This window comes from Aethalodelphis obliquidens, unplaced genomic scaffold (assembly GCF_003676395.1).
Source record: "Aethalodelphis obliquidens isolate GAN/ISIS:26980383/991018 unplaced genomic scaffold, ASM367639v1 scaffold76, whole genome shotgun sequence".
Lineage (NCBI taxonomy): Eukaryota > Metazoa > Chordata > Mammalia > Artiodactyla > Delphinidae > Aethalodelphis > Aethalodelphis obliquidens.
In genome coordinates, this window is record NW_020838020.1 from 2934990 (window position 1) to 2940989 (window position 6000).

Consider the following 6000-nt stretch of genomic DNA (forward strand, 5'->3'; position numbering starts at 1 on the left):
TCATTAATCATGATATTCAAATATACCCATCAAATTTGACTGCTGGTAATTTGGCCATTTCCAAAAGTCAAATTCATTCTCAAGGGACTACGTTTTGCCCCTATTTAACAAGAGTAAATATTACAGCTCTCTTATTAATCACTGACTTCTCCCTACTCCCTTAGCTTTTCCAAATGTAACTCTAAACAACACCCTCATTTTTGTTAAATAGTACCTTCAGTTAGTCCATCTTGACTGGTTCCATTTTTTTTTCTATTTATAATCATCTTCAATCATCTCTCACCCAGAAATGACTAACCATATTCATGCCTCTCCTCAAGATACCGTTTTTTCCCCTTGCTAACCAGATTTCTTGAGAAATTAGTATCCACTGCCTCCACTTTATTTTTGCCTTAGGTCCTTCACAGCAGTCTGACCTTGGTCAACATTACACTTGTGAAATTGCTCTCACCAAAATTACCAGTTATCTAGAGCTGAATTGAAGGTGATCCTCTCATATTTCATTCTATGTTTACTTTCTGACACATTTAGTCTTTTTTTTTTAATTTCTCTCTTTCTAATCATTATCCTTTAAGTTTTTTCTTTATTTTTAGAAATTTATTTAATTTATTTTGACTGCGTTGGGTCTTCGTTGCTGCGTGTGGGCTTTCTCTAGTTGCGGTGGCTTCTCTTGTTGTACAGCACGGGCTCTAGAGTACAGACTCAGTAGTTGTGGTGTACGGGCCCAGCTGCTCTGCGGCATGTGAGATCTTCCTGGACTAGGGTTCGAACCCATGTCCCCTGCATTGGCAGGCGGATTCTTAACCACTGTGCCACCAGGGAAGCCCACATTTAGTCTTTTGACTAAATTCTTTGCAGTCAGAGAGTCTCTGTGCAAAAACCACTTGTATTATTACTTGTGCATACATTTTTGTCCTTTAATTTTTTGGATTCTCATTGTCCTAATATGGAGGTAGTGAGACCTACTCTGTGGTTGGTTCGAGTAATTAAATTAGATAATATATAGAAAGAATACTTTATAGTATCTGACACACATCAAACACTCAAGAAATGTTAACTATCCTTCCTTTCTAAAGTGTTATCTATATTTGACTCCTTTCACTTTATTTTTCTTTTCACCCAATATTTGTATTTTATTTCTTATGTGCAATTCAAATATAGATGAACATCAGCCAGAGACCATCAGGAGCACAGTTGTTTTCATCAAAGTTAGATTCTCTACTTCCTGTAGCAAGGGAGATTATTTAATATAAATGTGGGCTATCTTTAATAGCAGGTAACAGAAAGAATACTTCGGTTTTGTGCTAGAGTTAGGTATAGGAGAGTTTTGAAAGGGATGTTTCAGATTTTGCAAACAGCAAAGTCCGTGGACTTACCTTTAAAGTTGTAGTCCTAAACAAAGGAAACCAAAATGAGAACAAACAGAAGCTATTTATTCAAAGGTGGTTATAACAAAGGAGTTGGCCACAATCACTTGAGTTTTAGAGGCTCATGGGTAGGCACAGAAATGGGAAAGCATTCTTTTCTTTTTATACTGCATAGAAAAGGGAAGTCTTCAAATATTATCTAATCGGAGGCTGTTTGCATGGGGAAGCTGGAGGCAGGTGACTAGAAGTGGGACATTTATGTGATTGGTTTGGGGACCATTTTTGTTTTTATCTGGTTGGGCCTCAGAAGTGGAGACAAAAATTGGGGAAGTTGACAGTTATTGATGATTTTGGACTGATTGCTGCAGCGGTTGTGTCTTGGCTTCCTGGTCAGGCTGCTGTGGAAGTTGTGGGGTAGAGCTCTGTTGTCATTTATGGCTGACCAGTGTCCATGTTTATATTCAGTCTCTCAGAACCCATGAATTTGTGCTGAGCAAGTTTTAGGTCAATTTCTCTATAATCATCTTGGACCATATGGCTCTGGATGAACTGCTGTTTAGAAAAAAATTGATTCAGATATTTTGTAGAGAACATGATGGCTTTGGTTTGATTTGGTTTCCTGTTTTGAGAGTCATGGTTTATTGGACAAGCTGTGTTTTATTTTTCAATTTGCAGTTCTTCCCTAACAGTTTAGCAGCCAGCAGGTCAGCTTTTCACTTATCAAAAACTACAAATAAGATATATTCACCCGGATATTTCAAAAGCATCTCAAAACAAGTGGCTAAGCTGTCCACCTATACCTATAAAATATTTTTACTTATATTTAATTACCAAGTGACTGTTCCTTTTGTTTCCTCATTTTTGTTTGTACTGATGTAGTCTAGGTTTTAGCTATCTCCTGAATGGACAATTGTAATATACCCCTAACTGGTGTATCTAATTTCAATCTTTCCTATGTCCAATCTATCTACCCCCAAGCTACTAAAGTTTTATTTCTAAAGCATAGAATTTGCTTTAAAATATAAAGTTAATTCTGTATTTAGTACACAATAAATCCCAAACATAATAGGCTTCATATCCTGGTTCAGCCCACTTTTCCACAGCCTTTCCCTTTCTCTGCCATATCTATATCCCCAAGGCCCCAAATATTTCCTGAGTTTGACAAATGCTTTTACAACATTGTTCACTTATTGCTTTTCCTCCTTTGTCTTGCCTGTGATTTCATTTTTATCTAAACCTTCAAGGTAGGTCCATCCAGACTAATATAATTTCACCAGCCTTCTCAGACAAACTTAACTGCTTCTTCCTCTGTGTCCCTATAGCCCTCTGTCTTAGAATCTCCATAGCATTCCAATCACATTGTCATAATCTGGGGTCATGATTTATTAGGTGCCCCTTCATCAGCTTATCATCCTCATTTATACAGAAGAGGAAACTTAGTGAGTTAAGAACTTGTGCGCCATCTTGAATATTTAGTTTTCCATATATAAACTTGCTTACTTTACTGCCTTCAAAGCCTATTATATTTACTAGTAATCCACCTTATTCCTCCTGCATCATAATTAGAAGTGTAAGCATATTTCTCTTTTTCACCATTGTATCAGCTCCTCCAAGGCAGAAGTCAGGTATAATTCTTTTTTAAATTCCCTGTGTAATGCATTGTCTCTCCTATACATAACACAGGGCAAAAATTGAATGAATGTGACAAAACTTCTAAATTTCTAATGGCATTTCAGAAATACCTTTAGAAATTAAAAATTTATCTCAAATATTTCCCCTTGTAGGTTAAAATTTTCTCATTATAATATATAACCATGATTGAAAAAGTAAATTTCATAAAATATTAAACTGAACTTTAATTTTTGGTAAAAATTAAGTAGTTAATCTATTTGTTGAATTAATTTCTTCGCTTTTTTTCCTCTAGTTAAAAACATTGTAGATGTATCAGAACTACATACTATTTACATACCATATCACTTACATGATATTTACATATACATTGTTTAATGCTTAGTATTTACATACATACCAAATGCATAATCTCTTATTGGTTATGCATTGGTTATGCATTATGGAGACATAACACAATATTTATTTGTCAGTTATTGTTTTAACCATCTTCAAAAAGTTTTAGATCGGGCATAGCTAAGGGAAAAAATATTTGGGGGCAAATAGATGTTGAAATTACATAGCTTAAAAGAAGAAATATAAGATTTTGTAGTTATCTTCTTGAGTCACAATTCCTTTGCTAACATGTTGTCAAGCAAAAAACGAACCTGGCCTTATCAGAAGAGACTTTCTTTGAAAGGGTTATCAGAAGAGTGGGAAAGAGACAATTGTTATGGGGGAGACCAAGTATTGACATAGGTAGAATGCTCTTAACCTTCTCTCTCTTTCAGAATCACAGGGCTCATGTAAAATTCAACACAGCCAGGATTCTCTTATATCACAATTTATGCTATATCATCTATTTATCCCAAACTGCCCTGACTGTGGAAAATGTTTTGAGGAGGCCAGAGTCTGATACAAACCCAGCTCTCCTACACACCCGTAGCCCAAGCTGGATGTTATCAATCACCTGGGAAGAAGACTTCAGAGAGGTGGTGTGAAATAACTTTTCATGATGAAAAGCCATCAATAAACCTAAGGCTATTCCGTTGGTCTCCTCCCTGTCTGCTTTTCAATATCTTGCCTTACTTATTGCAAAAAGCAAAAAACTCAATGGCCACAGTGCTCTTGGATATTCTTTTCTATGTTTAACTTAAAAATAATTGTTTCTTTAGAAATAGCATATATCCATCCCATGTAGAAAATCAGGGAAGTACATAAAAATAAAAGAATTGAAAATTACTCATAATCATATTACCAACAAATAACTACTGTTAACGTGTGTGTATCACATACATATTTATATACTTGAGATAATGCCATTAGAAAATTTGTATTCTACTTTTTTATATTTCACATTTTATCATATATATAAAATTATTATAAAAATAATTTTAACTTTTGTATAATAGTCTATGTAATAATCCCATATAATTTTATACCATATTTAATGAAATATTATCATGTATTTAGGATATTTGATTCTTTATTTCCTAATTTCCTAGTAAGGTAAATAAGACTTAATAAAAATAATAGTGCATAAATATTTGGCTGAACCTGATTACCTCTTAAAGTTATATTCATGTTACTATAACTACTGGCATAAAGAATATGAACAAGTTAAAATATTTATTTCTGAGTTGCCTTCCAAAAAGAATCATTGAAGTATACTATTTCACCACATTTTGTAATAGATGTATATATTCAAATTTTCACAAATTTAAAAAAAAATGGTTAAATAATATTTCATTATTTAATGTACATTTACTGATAATGTTGGACAGAATATTATCACCTTATTTAATTTGCATTTACTAATAATGTTAAACATCTTTTGTTTCTTTCATTTTGAATTGGTGTGGTTCCTTTTCTATAGGAAATCTTATTATATTTCTTTCAAACATACATGAGCTTTCCACAATTTTTGTCTCCTCCTTAGTCAATAATACTTAGTCCTGCATGAACCCATTTATAGTTTTAAAATAGGCCCTGTCTTTCCTGTCTCTAGGTAGATTTGACTTTCTCTAGTCCCCCAACCTCCATTTTGTAATTCATGTATTAAAAGGTGAGAAAGAAGGGTTCAAAATACCCAGGCTTCCTAGTGCTCCTTTTAAAGCATTGTTCTTGAAATGATGACAATGAGGACAACTCTTACTTATCATTCCTGTAGTCCATGAATATCAAGGTTACTATTCCATTTCTATCTTTTTGTCTTTGCTTATATCTTACCATCTACCTGGAAGAACCTTGCCATTACCATTTTGTCTTCTGGAAAAATTCGACTTTATCTTTCAGCATAAATTAAAATGCAATTTACCATACGACGTCTCTATAAATTTCTTCAATCCAGAGTAAATACCTCTTCTGTGTTTTCATAATTGTTTCTATTGCTTAGAACAGTGACTATCAGAGAATAGATGTTAATGATTTTTTTGAATGGATTGATTTATATAAAACATGTTATAACCTTCTTTTGTAGTTGTGTTCTTTTTGTAATTGTATGTATTCATAGCACATAACATATATATGAACCTTTTTTGTTCGAGATTGTGAGTTTATTAAACATAAGGACCAGCTTTTGTTTGGTTTTGTTTGGTTTTCTTCATATAATGCATGTGTTAAATGTTTCTGGAGAAAAGAACCTAGCAAATACAAAGACGAACGTGATAAACCTGTGATACAGGTGAGCTAATGTGGGAATTAGTTACTCAAGATCATCAGAGGATCATGAAAGAATTGACAAATCCAGCCAGAATATTTGAAACCAGAGGTAAGGAGGGACAAAAATAAAGTCATTCTTGATTGGTTTAAAACTGGATTTGTAGTTGGCTCTCAGCAATCAACAGAAAAATTAGAACAAAAGGTTAGCAAGTAACATGGTAACATTATTCTAATATGTACCTTATTCAAAGATTTTTTTTCAAGTTCTCCACTACATTTTGAAGTAGCTAGCATCAGTCCACTGACAATCTACCAACTGTTTTTAAAGGGCCTTTTATCTGAAAATGTATGGGCACAGAATGTA